Source organism: Phascolarctos cinereus, unplaced genomic scaffold (genome assembly GCF_003287225.1).
Source record: "Phascolarctos cinereus isolate Bilbo 61053 unplaced genomic scaffold, phaCin_HiC Scaffold_8;HRSCAF=390, whole genome shotgun sequence".
NCBI classification, from domain to species: Eukaryota; Metazoa; Chordata; class Mammalia; order Diprotodontia; family Phascolarctidae; genus Phascolarctos; species Phascolarctos cinereus.
This window is the reverse complement of record NW_027556291.1, coordinates 9,372,586-9,394,614: the sequence shown is the minus strand read 5'-3', so window position 1 is coordinate 9,394,614 and position 22,029 is coordinate 9,372,586. Positions and strand designations below refer to the sequence as shown.

General features: G+C 43.0%; 1 protein-coding gene across 2 annotated transcripts in view; it reads left to right on the top strand.

The window, feature by feature from the left end:
- Positions 1-15,278: 15,278 nt before the first annotated feature.
- Positions 15,279-22,029, top strand: part of DRP2 (dystrophin related protein 2) — a 37,716-nt gene continuing 30,965 nt past the window's right edge. The window contains exons 1-2 of one of the 2 annotated variants that reach the window (XM_020963449.2): positions 15,279-15,403; positions 21,273-21,323. The gene's annotated coding sequence lies outside the window, so the exon portion shown is untranslated. The remainder of the gene's footprint in view (positions 15,404-21,272; positions 21,324-22,029) is intronic. The other variant, XM_020963448.2, reaches the window with a different exon arrangement.

The window sequence follows — 22,029 nt, the reverse complement described above, 5'->3', positions numbered from 1 at the left end:
CCCCATGTATCTTAGCCATCAGACCCTTAGAGATAACTTGATGCAAAGATTTTTTTCCCAGTGATGTCTTCCCTTCTTATTCTATCTGCACTGATTTTGTTCACACAAAAGCTTTTCAATTTCATGTAATTTAAATTATCTGTTTTATCTTTTGTGATCTCAAATTTTCCCCTTAGGGAGTAAAATGAGGGAAAAAAAGAAAATCAAAGAACTAGAATCTGATGAGATGCCTTAGATTTCCTGTTAGACAATTGGGGAATGGCTGAACAAATTGTGGTATGAAAATGTCACAGAATAAGAATATGACAGCTTTCAGAGAATCATGGATAATATAAACTGATGCAGAGAGAAGTGAGCAAAACCAAAACAATTTGGGCAAGGACAGCAACACTGTAAGAAAAACAACTTTGAAAAACTCAAGAACTCTGATCAATGCAGTGACCACCCATATCTCCAGAGCACCCAGGATGAAGCATGCTACCTTCTTCCTGACAGAGAAAGACAGAAGAAAACAAGCATTTATTAAGTGTTTACTAAGCGTCAGGCATGAGGCTAAGTGCTTTTTACAGATATCTCATTTGATCTTTAAAATAATCTTGGGAGATAGGTACTATTATTATCATCCCTATTTTACAGTTGAGGAAACTGAGGCAAACAAGGACTAAATGATTTGCCCAGGGTTACATGGCTAGTAAGTGTCTAAGGTAGGATTTGAACTCATCTTCCTGACTCCAGGTCTAGCACTCTGCTGCACCAACTAGTGGCCAGAGAAGTGATAGACATGAGGCACAGAAAGACATAGTTGTTAATTGGCCGTGGGGGAGGGCCCCCCCCCCGCAGGGTCCATAGTTGAGGGGAAGGGGGGTAGCCGTAGTTATGCTCAAAATAAAAGAGCTACTAAATCTTTTTTTAATGCACAGAGCAAAAGGAAGTTCAGAAGGAAGCACAGATAAGCAAGACAATTTTGAAAGTGACAAGTAAAACTTATCATGTGCTTTTGTTTTTTAAATAAAAGATTCATGGTTTTATGGTTCTATAAAGAATCTTTTTTTGGTGTTCTGTTGTGTGTATAGAAATGTTCTTTTTTTCAATGTTTAAGTTCAGAATTTAAAAAAAATTTTCCTCCCTAGCCATAGCTGTGAAAAGTACCTAATATTCTTTTCTAATTTTAAAAAATTTTACTTTTTTAAATTAATAAGAATTTATTTATATTTTCTCTTTCCCATCACCTTCCCCATTGTAAAAAGAAAACCTTTGTAACAAACAATATGCATTGTCAAACAAAAAAAAAGTCCCATATTGGTCATATCTAGAAATGTATGTCTCTTGAGTCTACCACCTTTCTGGTGAGGAGCATGCTCTGTCATGGGTCCTCTGGAATTGTGGCTAGTCATTATATTGATCAGAGTTCTGAAAATCTTCCAAAATTGTTTGTCTTTACAATGTTATTGTATACATTTTCTCTGTTTACTCTACTCTGCATCAGTTTACATAAGTCTTTCCAGTATAGCTGGAGGCTGGTGCAACTTCCTTGGCAAAGGCTTTGTTCTTTGTTCTTTTATGTTCTAGGTGAAGGGAATGAGGAGTCTGACCTTGTGAATTTTGAAAGGTCTAGAGGGCACCTCAGTATCCCAGTGTTCTAGAGTCTGGGTTCCAGAGTCAGTGCAACAGGAGAATATAGGAGAATAGTGTCTCATTGCATCCATATACCGTAATTTGTTCAGCCATTCTTCAGTTTATGAGCATCCCCTTAGTTTCTAGTTCTTTGCCATTACCAGATGTGCTACTAAAATACTTTTTGTACATATAGGACCTTTTCCTCTTTTTATTTCTTTGAGCTATAGGCCTAGTAGCAGTATCACTGAGTCAAACTGAGTATGTGCAGTTTAATAACTTTTTGGGGCATAGTTGCAAATTATTTCCCAGAATTACTAGACTAGTTCACAGATCCACTAATAGTGCATTACTATTGTTGTTGTCCCTTAGCCCCTCTAATATTTGTCATTTTTTTGTTACTTTGCTAATCAAATGGGTAAGAGGTAGAACCTGAGAGTTGCTTTAATTTACATTTGTCTAATTATTAGTGATTTGGAGCATTTTTTGGAATGGGGATCTATAGCTTAAATTCTTTTAGAAACTGCTTATTCATGGCCCTACATAGTTGGGGAATGGCTCTTACTCTTTGAAATTTAAATCATTTCCTCTTATATATTGGAAATGAGATCTTTATCAAAGAAATTTATTGCGAAGATTTTACCCCCAGTTAACTGTTTCCCTTCTAATCTTAGCTGCATTAGTTTCGTTTGTGCAAAACCTCTTAGTTTTATAGAATCAAAATTGTTCATTTTTACTTCTGTGATCCTCTCTATCCCTTTTTTGGTCATGAACTCTTTCCCCTATTCATAGGTCCATAAGATAATTTCTTCCTTACTTTTCTAATTTGTTTATGATGTGATTTATTTAAAAATATCTAAATCATGTATCTATTTGGCGCTTTTCTGGGTATGTGTTCTGTGATATATCTGGTATCTGCTATGTGGTCTGTACTGATTTCTGCCAGTCTGCTTTCCAGTTTTCTCAGTAGTTTTTGTTGAATAGTGAGCTCTTAGCCCAATAGTTGGGATCTTTGGATTCATCAAACACTACTGTGCTTTTTACTTCTGTATATTGTGTGCCTAATCTGTTCCACTAATAGATCTCTCTTTCTCTCTTTTCTTTTAACTAGTAACAAATATCTAGTCTGAGATATGGTATTTTTAGGCCCTCTTCCTTGCCATTTTTTTTTATTATTTCCTTTGAGATTGTTGATCTTTTATTCCTCAGATGAATTTCATTATTATTTTTTTCTGGCTCTATAAAGTAATCCTTTGGTAGTTTGATATGGAACTAAGTAAATTAATTTAGGAGTATTGTCCTTAGTATTACATTGGATTATTCTACCCCTGAACAATTAATTTTCTACAAGTTATTCAGATCTATCTTAATTTGCCCAGGGTGTTTTGTTGATGTATTCATACAATTCCTGCGTGGATCTTGGTTGGTAGACTTCCAAATATTGTATACATTCTGTAGTTACTTTAAAAGGAATTTTCTTCTATCTTTTCCTGCTGGTTTTTTTTTAGTAGTATACAGAAATGCTGATGATTTATATGGATTTATTTTATGTCCTGCTACTTTGTTGACTCTAAATTTTTTTTATGGTGTGACCTTTTATATGCCTCGGAGGGAATTGGTGATTTTCGTATCAACTGATCTAGAGATTGCTGTCCAAATTCTACAAACTACCTCTTGAGCAATTTATCCTATTTTCCTTCGTGGCAGACAGGCAATTGAAGCTGACCTAAAATGTGGGAGGCCCTATCTGCCACACTTTGGGTTCTGGAAAATCCACTGTCCACAGCTCATTCTTTAAAGTCAGAATTGGAATTGGCTCATTAGGACCCACAAAGGAGGCTTGAAGGGAAGTGGCAAGGTCTTCCATTTTAGATAGAGGAAAGAAGATAGGTCATTCAGATGTTGACTTCTTTTTTCTCTCTGAGCTGTGGTTGTTGTGAAATTGAAAAAAAAAAAAAAGATAGTGAACTGAGTAGTTTGTTGGCCCAAAGGCAGCATCCAGCATTTTGTTGGAGCAGTCCAACCTTGGAGGCTATATCATAGATGGATGACAAAATAATGAGAGTGGGGAGTGAAAGTCTTGCCTCTTATCTGTCAGCCTCCCCATACCACTTTGACTAAGGGAACCAAAGCAAAGGAGCCTATGAATGAGGAAAAGAAAGGGATAATGATCTGTTTAGGGAAGGATTTAATGGACAATAAAAATCTCTCCTGTAATGATCAATCTCAGGGAGAAAAGTAATTATTTCACTTATTAAATTCTATTGTACTGACAGAAAAAAAGATAAAAGAATATGCTGTCTTTCCATTTTAACTAGCCTAAGAGAATATATCATATCAACCTGATTTTTTTATTAACAGCTGAGAATTTTTCTTAACTGGTGCCCATGCATTTCTCCCATCTCAAATCTTTCCACAGATAAGTAAACTGAAGCATGATACTTAGATTACACAGAAAAATTGAGGGTGAAGGGGCCTTAATTAACCCATTACACTCATGCTAATACAAATGGTAGACACTGGAAGAGGTCTCTTATCTCCCTGTGATTAATATTAGGTTCTTCTCCCCTCTCCTCTTTTCACTCAATTCAGAATTATAGGATTTAGAGCCAGAAGGGACCTTAGAGATTATCTAGTCCAAGAAGAACCAGCTTGAGTTGGCTTCACAGGAACAACTGCCCGCTAAGCATTTCTGGCATTATTTGCAGACCTCCCCACACTCCCATTTTGTTTTTTCTAAAGCTCAGTAGCTCTTCTCTCTGTTTTTGTTTACTATCCCTTTTCAGCATTCTTTGCATGCAAGGAGTGGCCAAGTGCCTTAGGACTTCTTGTCTTTGGGTGTTACAGAGCTGTACTCTCAATGTCTCCTACCCTGACAAATTTCAAAGTGCTGAGATTACTGGCCACTCAGAGAAGTTTCATTTGGCTACACTGTACCTGGCTTCCAGCATTCCTTTGCTGGAGACTAGGCTTTTCAACTACTCTTTATTTTCAAGTCAGGGCCAGCCAGCGGGGAAGAAGGGAGATTTCCTGAGCAGTGTCTGTCTTGGTTTGAGAGTTTCGTCGGTCTTCTCAGCAAGGTTCCATTGGCCAAGAATGCCTGCACTCCATAGGGAAATAGGCCTCAGCTGCCTCCCCAAACAGGCTGGTGGCCTGTAATCTCGGACTGTTTTAGCATGAGCAGAGTTTTTCTCATGTTGTTGCTGTTGTGCGGTCGTTTAGTCCTGTCCAACCCTTCATGACCCCGTTTGGGGTTTTCTTGGCAAAGAAACTGTAGTGGTTTGCCGTTGCCTTCTCCAGTGGGTCCTTTTTGTCAGGACTTGCCCAGGGTTACACAGCCAGAAAGTGTCTGCAGCTAGATCTGAACTCAAGTCTTCCTGACTCCAGGTTCAGTGCTCTGTCCACTAAGCTACCAGCTGCCTCTGCTTTTCTCATTGGCATCATCAAATGGGATTTCATTGGCACACGAGAGAGTAACTTGGACTCGAGTCTTTCCTCCAGACCTATACTTTAACTCATTTATGTTCTGTGATGAGCCAGGAAACAGCCTTTCGAAGGGAAAGGGGGAAGTGCCATCCTGTTTCCCAGGTGGCCTGCCTTGTCCCATCGTGGCTTTCCATCCCCTCTGAGAAAGGATGGTGTGGGATGCCGAGAGGGAGAGCAGCGTTCCATCTCCTTTTCTCTGCTTTGTGTTTTTATAGCTGCCATTCTCTCTGAGTCACTGTTTTTCACTCTGGCTGTCGCACTTAACTGCCAGTTTCTCTGACTGTCCTGTGGGCACAATCATCATTTCTTGCTTGCAAAGAGCTTTGTTATTTGAGGCCTTCCAGTTCATCTTCCACCAGTGCAAACTAATGAGTTCTCTGCGCCTTACTATTAGAAGTAATTTAATTGCGATAAATGTAAAGGCTGGAGTTTGGGGGGACCAGACTGTGATATCTTTGGTAGAGAGAATGCCTGATGCAGAAACTTCCACCAGTGCATATCAGTGCCTGCTCTGCAACTTAGACATGGTTTTAGAGAATTGCCTGTAAAATCTAATGGGTTTGAAAAGGCAACTCCAAAAATAGAAGCTAGGAGAGGCATGGCTGAACAGCAGTTTGTCTGAAAAAGATCTGTAGGCCTTGGTAGACCACACACCTTGAGGGCGATGTGATGTGGCATTCAGAAAAACTAATGGAATTGTCCTGGCTTTTTCCTTTCCAATCCATCCTCAAAAATCTGTTCTACAGTTGCATTCATATAGTTCCTATGTGTGTCACCATAGAGTCCCTACATTTTATACATTCTACAGTTGCTTTAAGTGGAATTTCTCTTTCTATCTCTTCCTGCTGGGCTTTGTTGGTAATATACAGAAATGCTAATGATTTATGTGGATTTATTTTATATCCTGCAATGCTTTATTAATTATTTCAATTGTTTTTAGTTGTCTTTAGGATTCTTTAGATAGGCCATCATATCATCTTCAGAAAGTGATCGTTTTGTTCCTTTTTTGCATATGCTTATTCCTCTGATTTCTTTTTCTTGTCTTATTGCTATATCTAACATTTCTAGAACAATGTATTGGTGATAATGAGTATCCGTGCTTTACCACTGATCTCACTGGAAGGGCCTCTAACCTTTTAGTATAATGTTTGTTCCTGATTTTAGATGGATTCTACTTTCTATTAAGGAAAAGTTCATTTATTCCTTTGCTTTCTAGTGGTGTTTTTTTTTAAACAGAAACCAGTGTTATATTTTGACAGAAGCCTTTTTAGCGTCTATTGATATGATCGTATGCTCTTTATTATTTGTCATTGATAGGGCCTATTAAGTTTGTTATTAATATAGCCTATCTCCTTATATTGAACAAACCCTGCATTCCTTGTCTAAATCTAATCTTTTCATTCTGTATGATCTTTTAAATATGTTGTAGTCTATTTGCTAATATCTTATCTATTATTTTTGTTGCAATATTCATCAGGTATAATTGTCTATAATTTTCTTTCTCTACCTTATCTCTGTCTGGTTTAGCTATCAAGACCATATTTACATCATGGATAGAGTATTGAAGGGTCCCTTCTTTTCCTATTTTTGTAAGCCATTTATATAATATTGGAATTAGTTGTTTTTTGGTTGATAACATTCTCTTGCAAATCAGTAACATCCTAGATCCGTTGGGAGTTTGTTTATGACTAGTTCAAATTTATTTTTATTTAAATAATCTATGTCTTTTTTGTTAATCTGAGCATTTTGTATTTTTTAAAGTAGTCATTATTTAATCCAATTTATCAGTTTTATTGTCAGATAATAGTGCAAAATCGTTTCTTGGGGTTCCCTTCATTTCTTTTTCAACTGTTATGAATATTCCTTTTTCATTTTTGATATGAAAGAAGTTGGTTTTCTTCTCTAGAGATTGTTTATTTTTTTCCCCAAAAAAACCCAAAATAAACTTCTAGTTTTATTTATCAATTCAGTTTTTTTGCTTTTAATTTTGTTAATTTCTTCTTTCATTTTTAGAACTTCTACTTTGGTGTTTAGTTGGAAGTTTTTGATTTGTTGCTTTCCTAGGTTTTTTTTTAAGTTGTATACCTAATTTATTCATTTACTCTATTGTTGATGAAAGCATTTAGAGATATAAAATTTCCCCTAAAAACTTCTTAACCTTCTACCATAAATTTTGATATATTGTCTCATTGTTGTGATTTTCTTGGATGAAATTTTATTTTGTTTCTATGATTTGTTCTTTGACCCACCAATTTTTTAGGATTTATTTGACTCATTAGTAACCCCAAATACTTTCCCCCTGTTGTGGCCTCAAGCCTGGGTTAATACTATACATTGGGAGGGGAGGACTGTGTAAGTCACCAGGGGAGGTGAGGCGCACCAGAGAGGGAAGGAAAAGAGTTTTGATTTTTTGCATTCTCTGCTGGGTGAAATAAATTATTTTCTACATTTATCTTGTTAGCCTGAGTGCTTCCTTGGAAACGGAGGGCTGTCTACCTTTTGTAGGGACATAGGCATAATTCCAAAAATCTCTTATTCTTGAGGGAAACCTTAGATAGGGACACAAGCCAAAATGAGATTTTAATAAAATGTCCCCCAAACTAGACCTGGTTAGTGGTAACCCAGAGCTATAGTTCTGGGAAGGAGCTTCTTATTTCAAAATGAAGGGAGAGAGGAGAGAATTGTTCCTGTAGGCCAAGTGGAGAGTTTGCAGCTTTGGAGGGCCTGGAATAAACAAGAGAAATGCTTTAGGGCAGAGACTCTAGGGAAGTGGTAAACTACCCAGCCTCCCTCAAATATTTTGACATTCATCTTATCCCCAGCCCAGCAGGACTGAACTGTCAGCAGGAGTATTCCTAAAATCAACATGCTAAGAGAATGACTTAAACCTCCAAAGAAAGACTCAGAGCAAAGGCCTGCTTCCTAACTAGAGACAGTTAAGAATGCTTGAGTTTTCTCTTTAGGAAATGGATTCCCAGGGCCCTGAATCAGCAACATTTATGAATGTGCACCTGGGAAAAGGCACTGACAGCAGGCTGGAGGACGGTGAAATTAATCAGCCCCATTCAGTCCCTTCATGAGAGCTAGCCACTGGAGCCCCCCAGGCTTCTTCAGAATCCACTGGCCTGTAGGAGAGGGACAAGGCAGCCCAGAAAGCCAAAGGAAATAATGATAGCAAAAGAGGTACCAGGGAATGGGCAAGGGGCTGACGAGTGGACACTGGATAAGGGCAAAAATAAACCTCTAGTTAAAGCCTGAGGAGCCAAGTGATAATGAGGACACAGCTGGCTGAGATGCCAAACTTCCTCTTTCACCAGTTGGAGACCATTTGCATCGAACCCAACTTCATCTATCAATCAGCGAATCATTCAGCATCTGTTTATTAAAGGCCTGCTCTGTGCCAGACGTTGTGGATACAAGTACAAAGAAGGAAACGGTTTCTTCCTCCAAGAAGTCTGCGTTCTGTTGGGAGAGACAACGTGTCCGTATACAAGTTTATACAGAATATGTGCCGAGTAATACAAGGTAATTTGTGGGGCAGGGGATTCAAAAAGGCTTTATGTAGGAAGCAGCATTTGGGGTGAGCTTTGAAAGAAGCCAGGGATTCTAAGAGGTGGAGGTGTGTATCAAATCAGCATATTGTCATTTTGTCCAGATCAGTTAAGGACTGAGCCCCGTGGAATGCCACTGGCTAAGTCTCCCCAGATGAATGTCTCAAATGTCTTTATTCCATAGAGAGAGGCTTCAGGGTATGGGAGATGGAGAGTTGAGGTCTTGGAGCCAGGAAGACTTGGTTTCGGGTCTCAGCCCTGACACATACTAGCTGTGTGATCCTGAGCAAATCCCTTGATCTCAGTGCTCTGAACAACTCTGAGACTGAAGCTGCCGAGAAAGTGCTATCTACATTGGTAGAAGTTTCCTGATCTGGAAATTATCTCTGCCAGTGAAATCACAGATGCATTCCCTGTCCATGAAGGTATCTGTCTGTACTAATTTGTCCCTCTATCACCTGCCTCATCTGCCCCAATCCTAAAATTCCTAGCGCCTAGGGTCCATGTTGAGAACTTCCAGTAGAAAGTAAACTCCTGGAGAGATTCTGTCTTTTGTCTCCCTAGTACCTGGAATGGCACGTGGCACCTGGTAGTGGTGACCAAATCTTTGTTGAGTTGAATGAAAGAAAATGAAGCCACTTGTGATCTTTTCCCAACAATGTCAAGACTGGTGTGTCTTTCCTGACTGCCTTCTCCTTTGACCTACTTCTCCCTGTTTGCATTCCTAACATCAGAAATAAAGCAGGAGCTAGAGATGTAGCTAGGGCTTGTGGGAAGGCTTGGCTAGTGTGGAAGAGTTCTGAACCCTGCCATGAAGTGGGGTCAGGCTGTCCATCGTTGACCCTAAAGGGGAAAGCTTCCCCAAAACCCAAAGACTTTACTTCCTTGGGCTCCTCTGGCTCCTGTTTCCCAGTGGCCTAGCCATCTCACAGGCTCCACTCTGTGTACCAAATGGAGGGAGAGCTCCTACCCTACCTGACCCTCAGCTACTTTGCCCAAGCCAGTCTGGGTGGGTGAAGCCCAGGACCTAGAGCCCAAGAGCCTTGGGAATAGTACTGCTTCCAGCCATTCTCCTGGGAAGCAGCCGCTGTGGAGATGCAGCCTGGCCACAGCCCCCGAAGACCCAGAAAGGCCAAGGCACTTCAATTCGGAGCCTTGGGTGTTTTTATCTATAAAATGAGGGGATCGGACTAGATAACCTTGAAGTTGTTTGTCCTGAGTGATAGCTTCAGATTTGCAGTGAGGTACATGTGGTGCTCCATTTGCTTTCTGGCCTCCTGGAGGCTGAGGGAGTGAAAGAAGGAACAGTCTGTTCAAGAATGTTGTGAGGGGCTAAGTCCTAAGCCTCAGCTGAGCTCTCCAAGTGAAAGGAAAGTGCTAGGTAGAGCAAAGCCTGCTTCCAATAGAACAGGAATCTCCCAGGGCACAGTGAAAAGGATTATTATTGGGGGGAGGGGCAGACTAGGATAGAGCAGGGTGTGGGGAACGTGAGAGCAGAGCAGGCTTAGGAAGAGCCCACAGGAGGCCGGAGCAAAGGGAGAGGTTTCTGCCTGGGACAGCAATTGGACCAGCTGGCTTCTGAGTCCTTTCCAACTCAGGACACTGAGATTTGGAAATATCAGGGCCTAAAAGCAAAGGCCAAAGATTTCCTGGGGGATGGTTCGAGACCCTATCAGGTGAGGAGGGCTGTGTTGCAGCAGCCTTGACTGGCCTGACTCTTTCTTCATCTTCCACAGTTGGTTACCTCCCACCCACTTCTGTGATTCCCAAGCTTTGGGTAAATTGGGCCCAGCAGCAGGGGTGTTATGTAACCAAATGAGGTGCTCTATTTAGACCAACGCTAGGCTGCAGTCAAAGTGGGAGAGGCTAGGCAGCAGAAGTTGAAGATTCTGGTTGGCTCTGTGACCTTGAGCAGATCACTTAACCTTTTGAAGTGTAATTTGGAAAAAAGAGGTAATGCATTGCATTTCTCTGTGTCCCCTCCTCTCTGTCAGGGCTATCGTGAGGATGAGCTCAAATAGGGCCACAAGCCTAGAGCTAAAAGGGCCCTCCAAAGGACCCAAAGGGGTCTAACCCTTTTGCACCTAACAAAATTCTACAGATGAGGAGCTTAAGTGACTTGCCCAAGGTCCAACAGGTGAGCAAGTAGCAGAGACAGAATTTGAACCTAGATCTAATCCAAAGTATAACAAAAACTCAAGGTCACCTGACAACTTAGTCCGAGGAATAGAGTCAGCACCCCCCTCCTAAGGACAGACCCTTCTGCAACCAAGATATGCAAGCTTTGTCTCCCCAGTCTGTGCTTTGTGTCACCACTCTGGGATGGCCTAGTGGAAAGAATGCCAGATTTGGAGTCAGAAAATTTGGGTTCAAATCCCAGCTCTGCTGCTTATGAGCTCTGTGACCCTGTTAAAGTCACTTCCCCATGAGACATAACTAGGAACTCTATAGCCTAGGAAGGTGCCTGTATCCCAGAGGACTAGGTCCTGCCAGGAGAATGAAGCAAAATGTCTCCGAAGGTTTAGCCCTTGGCCTTGCAGAAGCTGAGGAAAGGGGGAGGGGCAAAGAGTAGAGGCAATTCGCTGTCAATAATGGAATACTCAGGTGGCAGCTCTGGACTGGTTGTGCCTCATGATGATGAGAGAGACAGGAAATAGCCACCCCCACCCCACCATGCTAATTAGAATGTGGACTTCCCTTCTCTAGACCTCAGTTTCCTCTTCTGTCAAATGAGGAGGTTGGACTAAATATTTTCCCAGGTCACTTCTGGTTCACTCTCTGATGTTCGAGCATTGTCCATAGCACATGGTCCTCCATGAGAACTGGGGATGATCTTTGGCTCAAGAAAAAGTGGCTCTCCTTTCTAGGGCAAGCACCCCCAAGTCCTCTGTTACCACCACTGTCATGAGTCTATTTTTGCTTGGAATGTATCTGGCTCAGAACTTGGCCTAAAAGCTTGGAGATATTAAGAGAGATGTAGATGCCAAGAAGAAATCCCCTAGCTCCTAATGCCAGTCTCAGGAACATCTGCTGGGTGTGCTAATCAAAACCTTCAAGATCCTCTTTCCTATTCATCCATAGTGCCAGGGCAACTTTCTTCACCCTTAAAGCTACTGAGCTGCCTTGAAGGGCAAAGGCCAACATGACACCTACATTGTCCCTTTGTTCTACCCTTTGCTACTTCCCCTGGATTCCTGCAACCCCTCTGCCTGCCAGGGAGAGTCTGACGCCTGAATCAGGGTGTTTAAGCAGGAAGTACTAGCTTGGAAGAGGGTTCTCTCCCCTTCCCTCTTTAACCGTGGATTCCTCATATGTGGAGTGATCAAATGCTTTGCTCCCCAGGCAGGACAGGGTCCCAAGGTTAATGGTGGAACAAAGCCCAAAGCTTGCCCATTCCAAACACAGCCAGTACTGGGGAACATGGTGATAAAAGGACACTGGCTCTTATTCTGACAAGTGACCAAACATTGGTCTCCCAGAGCAAGGACTTGGAAGGCAGCACAGAGGGCTAATACGTCTAAACCCACAGTGAATTTTGTACAGTTTAGACCTTGAAAAAACAGATCCCACCTTGTCACACACCGTACCTCCCCCCCAACAAGAAAAACTATTAATACTCCGTGTCCTCTGTGTTTTAGGCACAACTCTTCCAGAAACCATTTAGGTGGTTAATTTATCATTATTTGGACCCAAGCATTGTTAAACTTGTGGGGGGGGGGGGAGAAAGTCCTCTCATGCCTTCACATTGTGTCTCTTCAACTCAAGCCATTTGGAAGTCATATTTATAGGATTTTTGAACAAGGAAAATTTCATAATATGATAGAACATAGTTGTAACAACTCTGGGTGAAGTACAGGTTAATAATTTGCTTCATCAATCCAGAAGTCATTTAATCTTGAAACTTTCCTGAAACCACTCAATCCTTTTTTTTTTTGGCTAGGCAGTGGGGTTAAGTGACTTGCCCAAGGTCACACAGCTAGTAAGTGTTATGTGTCTGAGGCCAGATATGAACTCGGGTCCTCCTGAATCCAGGGCTGGTGCTCTATCCACTGCGTCAACTTATCTGCCCCTACTTAGTCCTTCTATGAAGCTCCCCCAGGACCCCTCAACAAACCCCAGCTAGTGTCTGAAGTAACCAAGAGACAGCTTTCCTCTGTTCTGATCCCTTCAGGGATGGGGGAAGGCAAAGAACCTTGTTCTAAGTCTGATTGCCACTCTTAATCCATTTTCCAAGGCCTTAGCTTGCTTTCTTGTTGACTTTTTATACTCTTTCTTAAAAGAAAGGCACTAGGCCTAAGAGAAAAAGAGAGAAAAAGATTTTAGTGGAAGCCATAGCTCCCTAAGAAGTTCAGTTAAGCACTAATAAAGTTTCCTTCCTTCAGGTAGAAAGTCCGAGTCTAGAAAGGACTTAAGAAGGAATATTTCTTTTTTTCCATGGAACTAAAAGGAGGCTTTAATATGCTTCCACCAACCCAAGCCAAGAGCACATAGCAGCCCCCCACCCCCACACCCCCAGCAACCACTTAGTCCAAACCCCAGCCAAGACTGAGTCAGTCCTAGGAAGAGGCTCCAACAGGAGACCAGGAGCCTCACTCCAGTTACTCCTTGCAGCCACCCCCCCCAAGATCTTGCTAGGGCCTGGCCTCATTCCTTTGAGGCTGGTGGCCTCATTTGTAGGATGGTCCCAAGAATGGCAAGGAAGGAACTTAGTGGTTTTACGGGAAATCAAAAGAATCATCTCTCCTTCCTGCCTTCTTTGTAGCAGCAGCTGAAGGCACAGTCCTACTCCCTTTCCTTGCATTCTCTATCTTCCTTCTCCCACCCCCAACCATTATACTGGCCATTGAAACCTCTTTGCATTAGTCTACCACAATCTCAAGCATAATATGCCTGTCATTAACTGAGCTTTTCAGAGAGCACTCCAGAGACCCACAATCACTCAGCTTCAATTATTGCTGGAGAAACCACAAGCTAACCAAATTATCTGGCACTACTACTCCTACTTGATAAGTGGGAGAAACTGAGGTACAAAGGACCAATGAAATGATTTTACAATTTTTTTTAGAAGTCATCAGACCGTTTTCTGTTTGTTTCCTGTTTCTATCCATAACAGAAAAACCAAGTGTACTGCTGGGCATGAAAAGCTGACTTTCTGGGCACTGGTCTGTTTCCCTTACAGGCAGTCAGGACAGTAGGCTACATGGGCATAGCTAGTTCACAGTCAGAAGATATAGAGGGCAATTTCACCTTTCAGTTTCTCTTGACTTCTCTGAAGTGAGACTCAGTTGTCCATCAAATTGCTCACCACAACTTAACTGTCTCAAGCTAACTTCGTTGGCCTCCATTTAACTGTCCTTGTTGACTGGTCTGAGACTCACTCATTGGTGGAATGGGATAGGTCAACCCTAAAGGAATCCTGAAAAAGGAAAGCTCATGTACTTGCACCAGAAGAGTCTTCTAGAAATTAAAGACACATAGGCCTGTGGGGCTCCAGGTTGAACCACTGCAGACCCATCAGAGACAAACAAAAAATGGGAAAAGATCATACCCCTATATGGCTTGCTTGTATTAATATGCCCAGAACTTAGCAAAGTACCTGGCACATAGGAGTTGCTTAGGAAATGCTCTATCAATCAAATCCTAGCTCATTTGGGTCAGGAAATAGTGGCAGATGTGAAACCCAGTTCACAGAGCCAAGTCAGTTAGGGTCATCCATCAGGGTAGAGAATTGCCCTTTGCTTGTCTGGGAGACCTTGGCTTTCTTAAGTGCTTACCGTGGGCCAAGTACCATGCTAGGTGCTAAAGATAGAAAAACAAAACCGAGACAATGCCTGCCCTCACTGAGCTTAGGCTCTACAAAAGGCTAAGGCCAAGGGTCCCAATGTCTCCAGTGGAGATGGGATAGAGGAGTCCATTCTCCTCTCCCCCTTCCTGGGTGCCCAAGTTCTCCGTGCCACTTTTGAATGCCTCCCAAACATTCTTAGTCAGTATTTGTATCCCTTGGTGCCCCCAGTGCTGGCATTGAGGGGGTGGGGAGAGGGAAGGTAGTCTGGGGCAGGGAGGTAGGTTGCCCAAGCCCTTTGGGGTCCATTTTGCTTCCTATACAGGTTAAGAGCCTTTGGATATACCCGTGTAAGGGAAGGTGAATTGAGAAAGGACTGAGCCTTTTCTCCTTCACTGGGAAGGATCCTCCCCCTCCCAACATTTTCCTGCCCCCAAGAGAACCCAAAGTCCCACCTGGCTGCTGAACTGGCATGTGTCTGTGGTAAGTGGGGCTCGGGTCCCTCCTCAGCATGCTCTTTCATCTCCCTCCTTTCTGGGCTCCTCTCTCCCACCCCCTCCCAAGCACCCCAGCCTCCAAGGGTGCCTCCTCCTCCTCCTCCTCTTGTTTCCTCCCCAGAGCCCCCCCAGGCCCGCCAGCTTTTCAGGATTGTCCTTTCTCCTCCTGCGTTCACCCAGTCAAGGGTATCTTTGCCTGAGGTCGGAGTGATGCTGTTAGACCTGGCGATATGATTGCATAGCAACACAGAGAACCAGGGGGAGGGGGAGGGGGAAGAGAGAGAGGGGAGGGGGGAGGGAGGAGAGGGGAAGGAGGGTGGAAGAGACAGAGGAGGAGAGTGTGCACACAGCAGCTGTGGGCATCCCTGTCACAGCGACTTCTTTGCTGATTCACAGAGGCAGCCAGTCCAGCGCCTTGCCTCCTTCCTTGTCTTCAGCTGCTGCCTGCTTCTGCGACCTGACGGGATTGCAAGGTAGGCCGTGGAGAAACTGCTCTCCAGCCTCTGCCCCAGCTCAGGTGGCTGGGGGAAACTGCTGGGAAGGGGGGGTCCATGTGTGTGGGCGGGCGCTGGGTGTTTGCATCCGGTTTTCCAGTTCATGTATGTGCTTCAGGAGAAACTTGCCGATGCATAAGGGAGAAACCCCAGGGCTGGCATGGGGAAACAAAGAGGAAGGGGCCAGTTTTGCTGCTTTAGTTCTTTTTTTTTTAGGGGAGGGGGAGGGTGCGCTTTTCCCTTGTCAGTTCCAGGCTTTGTTCCAAGAGCTAATTTGCTGATGGGAAGATGTGTGGCTTGGAGGGGAGGAGAGGGGTGGGGCCTGGGAGCTTTCCCCCTTACCTATAAGTAGCCAGTCCAGCACACGGGACGCAGGAGCTGGTCCCAAGAGTAACCTGGGAATCCAGGAGGCCAAGCTGATTATCCCAAGTTCCATACTCCTTGCCTTCATTTCTTGCCTGTGGTATTTCCCCCCTACTTTCCTCCCTGGCCACCTGGAAAGTGTTGGGCTACTCCTTAGAACTACCCTGGAATGAGTGAGTGAGAGCTTGCCAGCTGGGAGTTAAATACCCCTTTACCTCTGCCCTCCCCCCACTCCTCAAGCTGGCAAGTGGGATTCCAAGAGAGGCCAGGGGCCTCAATTGTCTCCCCTCTCTGTGAATAGGCAGGCAGCATAGGGAGGGTGGGAGGTCCCTAGCCACTGGCCTGCCCTACCTTGCCTGTCTCCATCAGGAGCTTGGTGTTTGCTGCCCATAGAAGAAGGTGTATTTCTTTTTCTTTTTCTCCCCCTCCTTAGTTGATCAAAGTAGCAAATGCCTTTTCCAAAAACCCTGTGTCCAATTCACCTTAGCTCCTGACTTTTCTTTTCTTAAGCCATCCTCTGTCTTAGGTGTAGAGACCCTCAGGTAAGCCATCTTGGAACCCCTCAGAGAAAGCTACAGCCCAGTGGGATGTAGAATGGGGCAAGATGAAAGAGGCTTGCTTACTGCATCCAGAGTAGTCACCCCCCAGAGACTGGGGTTCTGGAAGTGTAAATGTCAACCATATGTGAGGTATTAAGGGGAGAGCCCTGCTGGTTAGTACCCCTGCAGAGGTATGCAGGTCGGTGCTGTGCTGCCCCCAGGATGCTCCAGCACTTAGAGCTATTCAAGGCATTCTGCCCTGCCCTGCCCTGGCTGAAGCCTTTCGAGGGCCCTGACAGAGGACCCTTAAGGCCTCTGAGCCCATGCTATCTGGTACTTGGAGTATGGGCCTGCACTTAGCTCAAGGAGGGGAGGGCCGTGGCTAGAGCTGGTCAGTTCAGCTAAGCTGGCTAGTGTATTGGATGAAGTACCCCCTCCCCCAAGGAGAGGCACTGAAGGTCTCAGGGGAGCCCTAAGAAACCCCAAGAGGAGAACCACCTAAACCTATATGGGTGCGCCTGTTTGAAAACACTCCTCCTGGTGTCAGGGTGTTTGTCATGATGTGATGATTCATGAATGGCAGAACTGGACTTTGCTGGTCCCCTTCCTAACAAAGGATACTAACCAGACACATCGCTGACTGAGATGGTAGCTGAGTTATAGCCCTTTAGGAGAAACAGCTAAGAGCTAAGAGTTTCTAAAAGCAAATCTTTGTCTCACTTAGCAATAAGGACCAAGACTGCTTGAATTGGCCAGGCCAAGGAGAACATGGTTTCTTCTCCCATGGCTCTGCCTCCCAAGGGACACGGGGTGTGTTAAGGTTTGATGCAGTCAGATTTCTGCTTTGGCTTATTTCAAGCATATTGTTAGAGAATGACCTTTTGCCTTAAAGGAGAAGATCTGTTGCACTTTTCAGTGTAATTTTTATTCTGTCTTGGGACTAATCTTTTCCCCTCCATATGGGAATTCCAAGTTTCTAATGGAAATTAGTGGAAAATAGGATTTGACTTCTGGGAATTGCCTGACAACCAGCTGAACTCAGGGTTGGATTGGCTGATCCCTAAGGTCCTTTGCAGATGTAAAATTCTGTAGTTCTGATTCTTCTGGTTAAATGAAGCATTCCTAGAGTAGGCCTCGAGTTCTTTGCCATTCTGTTTTTGCAAGCAGTTTTCAAAAGTAGTTCATGGAGTAGAGCCCTATTGGCTTTCAGATGCTCATATCCTTTCATAAAGCCTCATTGCCACTTTCCCTGCCTAGCCAGGCTGAGGGAGAGAGGTCATTCTATGACTGAGCAAGCGCTTTCAGGAAGGGTTTGTTCTTTAGGACTCTCACTGGTGCTTCAGGCCACCCCTACCCCCTTCCACCTTGTCACTCTCACTGGCTTTAAATTCTTCTCTGATTCTAAGGTGGAATGTTAGGAATTTGGTATGTTACATGCTCTTGGCAAGAGGTAACCTGAGTTTCCCTTCTCCCACAAAACAAAGCCTCTTAATGCTGTATTGGTCTTTCTGGCCCTCACCCCTGCTAGATTTTGCCCCTCCTAAGAAGTTTTACCCCAGGAACCTTCTGGTGACTCAACCATAGCTTTGGCATGGGTGCTACCTGGAAAGGGCAGAACACTGTCAATTCCTGTAGATTTAGAGCCAACAGTTGTGTTCTTCCCTCTCCTTCCCTCCCCTCCCCCCACTTTATTCTTTTCCTATGCCAGCTAAGGGTGTCCCACATCTTATCACAGAACCTTAGAAGGGACCTCAGTGGTCCTTGCATACAGTCCCTTAAGCAACATACCTTCAAGTGGCCAGCCTTTGCTTCAAGACCTGAGTGCCAAGATGGGCCAGATCTCATTATTGGGAAGTTTTTCCTGACATCAAGCCAAATCTAGCTCTTTGTAAGCTCCACCCATTATATCCAGTTCTGCCCTCTGTAAGCAACATTCTGTACCTGTCGTCCTTTGCTGCTGTTTCAGCATCTGTTCTTTGCCTATCCAGGGGATATATCTTTGTCTCAGGCCCTTTTCTCTTTCTACATGTGCTTCGTGATCTCCTATGGGCCCCCATGGCTTTAATTTTAATATCCAAGATGATGACTCCCAGATGAACATATCTAGGCCTGATCTCTCATGCTATATCTCCAACTCCTTTGTCTTCCTAAGTTCCTGTCTCTACAGAAGGCACAGCCACCTTCCCAGTCTTTCAGGTTCCCCTTCTTTCATCTTACCATCCTATCAGTAGCCAAGTTTTGTCAGTTCTGCCCCATATCATCTCTCATCTATTGTCTTCTCTGTACTCACATGGCCACTACCCTGGTTCAGACCTTCATCACCTCAGCTGGGCCATAGTAATAGGTTCCTCATTAGTCTCTCTGTTTCCGGTCTCTCCCCTCTCCAAACCATCTTGGATATAGCTGACAGACTGGTATCTCTAAAGCACAGGTATCTGAGCACATCACTCCCCTGCTCAGGAAGCTCTGATGACTTCCTGTTACCTCTAGGATAAAATATAAACTGCTCTGTTTGACCCTCCTGGGCTTATTACACATTCTTCTCCTTCAGATCCAATATTCCAGCTAAGCTGGCCTATTTGACATTCCCTAATCAAAGCTTTCCATTGGCCACCTCTGGGCCTTTGCATGCCCCCCATGTCTACAGTGCTCTTCTTCCTCTCCTCCAGTTCCCTTAAGCACCAGATTGTACATGTGGCTTTTCCTGATTCCCCACACCGACAGTTGTTAGTATTTCCTGCCAAATTACTTGGTGTTTACTTTATATGTTTTCAAGCAACAAGCATTTATTGAGTGCCAGCCACTGTCCTAGGTGCTGAGGGGAACCAACTCTAAAGGGAAATAGCCTTTGACCTTGAGGAGTTTACAATCCAGCCCAGGAGAAACAACACATAACTATACAGGTTATGTACAAAATAGATAGAGCAGGACTTCCTGCCCAGATGGCTGCCTGAACAAGAAAAAGGCAGGCTGCCCAGCTTCTCCCATACCTACTCCAGCCAAGCCCTGAAATTCATATCAGACCAAATAATGATCAATAAATCCAATGAGAAACTATAGTAATTATGTCTTCTACCCCAGAATGGCACAGAAAATTAGCCAGAAGCCCAAGACAATAGGAAAGCAAGTGCCAACCAGCCAGAGGCAGGACATGTGTGGCCTGCAAGCTTCAGTGTCCTGAGGCAGCAAGAGTAGAGGGAGGGCTCCATTGAGGAAGCTCCAGACTCCAGACTTCGGATGTCCTGGGCAGTAGCCGTGGGAAGCGACCCGCTTGGTGCTGATCAGAGCTGTGGTGCAGTGCTCAGACCTGGATAGTCTAGGCCCGAGGGCTCCTGAGATGCCAGAGAGGGTGCTGAAGACCTAGTGCTCGCAACCTCCAAGATCCAGAGGGACCTAATTTCAGTAAGTGGGGGTCATCTCAAGAACCCAGAGGACCCAGAGCAAGTTCAAGCAAGCTGAACCACCCCATCCCAAAGTACAGTAAGAGGCAAAGGCCTGCCCTGGCACAAAGGCCCAATTCAGAAACTAAAGCTAGAGAGATGAGGAAATCACAGAAAACGCCAACCAATCTAAAAATGATTGCAGATCTAAAGAGAGAGGCTATAACAACTGCAAGCAAAGCCTGAAAGGCACAAATAGCCTTTCCACAAGGACCACATGAATGCCTAAAAGAAATGAAGCAAGAGATAAAAAATGAAAAACATTGGGAGAGTACTCAGAGAAAGTGGCAAACTGAGAAATGAATTCCCTCCCAAACTAGAAAAGACCGAGCATAAGTTAATGACTCCACAAGACAGTAAGACATATTAGAATAAAATCCCGAGTTTGGGGAAAAAAAATGGAAAATATGGTATTAAAAAACTGATCTGGAAAACAGGAAAAATTTAAAAATCATTGCACTCCCTGAAAACCATATATTTTTTTTAAAGCCTAGACACTGTATTTCAAAAAAATCTTAAATGACAACTACCCAGATCTATTAGAACCAGAGGGAAAATTGAAGAAGGAGGAAAGGAAACAGGCATCTATTAAGTGCCTACTGTGTGCTAAGCACTGTGCAAATATTATCTCATTTGATCCTCACAACAATCCTGGGAGGTAGTGCAATTTACTGAGGCTGACAGAGGTTTAAGTGAATTGCCCAGGGTCACACAGCTAGTAAGTGTCTGAGACTGGATTTGAATTCATGTTATCCCAATTTCAGGCTCAGTGCTCTATCCACTGTGCCACCTAGCTGCCACTAAGAATCCCAAGATCACCTCCTGAAAGGAACCCCGAATGGAAAAGTTCTGGGAATATCATAGCCAAAATCCAGACTTCCTGTGTCAAAGAAAAAATATTACAAGCATCCATAAAGAAGCAGTTCAAATATCAATCAGTAATTTGTGTAATATTGGTACTAATTGTTCTATAACAGTTTGATAGAATCCTCCTATGAATTCATCAGGACTAGGAGTTGTTCTGCCCCTTCCAAACCTTTGGTAGTTCCTTTACAGCTAGTTTTATTTCCATGTCTGAGACTGGATTACTTAAAATATCTGGTCTTCAATTAGTTTGAATAATTTGTATTTGTGAAGATATTCCCCTGTTTCTTTAGTGTTCTCAATCTTGTTAGCATATAGCTGGGCATAGTGGGTTCTCATTATTCTTTTGATTTTTTCTGGGTTTGTTGTCATTTCATTCTGCTTTTTTGCTGTTTTGTTAATTTGATTTTCTGTCCTTTTCTTTTTAATAAAATTGGCTAAAGGTTCATCAATTTCATTAGTCTTTTCAAGGAACCAGCTTTTAATTTTATTTGTCATTTCCATAATTTTTTTATTTGTTTCTTGTTTATTTCTCTTCTTTGTTGTTTACTTTGGATTTGTATATTTGTTGGCTTTCTAATTTTTAATGTATATTTGTTCATTAATCCTCTCTTTTTCTATTTTGTAAATGTGTGTTTGTAGGGATATGATTTTCCCCCTGAGGACTGCTTTAGCTGCATCCCAGAAATTTTGGTATGTTGTTTAATCGTTATCATTTTCTTTCACATAATTATTTCTGTGGTTTCATTATTTTGGATTGCATTAGAAGTCTCCATTTGGTCTGTGTTTTTTTGTTTGTGCTCACTGAACTGATTAGTATCTTATTGTGTATATAGTCTATAAGAGATATGTCTACTATTTCTATCTTTTTACATTTGTTTGCAATTTCTCTGTGCCCTAATACGTGGTTGATTTTGTAAAAAGTTTCATTTTTAGTTTTAGCATTTCTATAGTACTTCAAAGTTTGCACAGTGCCATATATGTTATCTCATTTGATCCTCACAACCCTGTGAGGTAGGTGCCATTATTATCCTTATTTTACAGATGAGGAAATTGAGGCTTGCCCAGGGACACACAGTAAGTATGTGAGGCAAGATTTGAACTCAGATATTCCTGACTTATACACTGTCCCACTGTGCCACCATTTAGAAGATGCCATAAGTCTTTAAGCTCTAGTATCTCCATCACTTTGTTTAATTCTTTTTTTCTTTTGTTTTTCTTTCTGTTAAATTTATCTAAAATTGAGAGAGACGTTGAAATCTCCTGCCACTGTTATATTACTTATATCTTCTTGTAATTCATTTACTTTTTCCTTTATGAATTTAAATGCTAAGGTATTTGAAACATATAAGTTCAATATTGATAATTAGTTCATTGTCTATGGTTCCTTTAAACATAA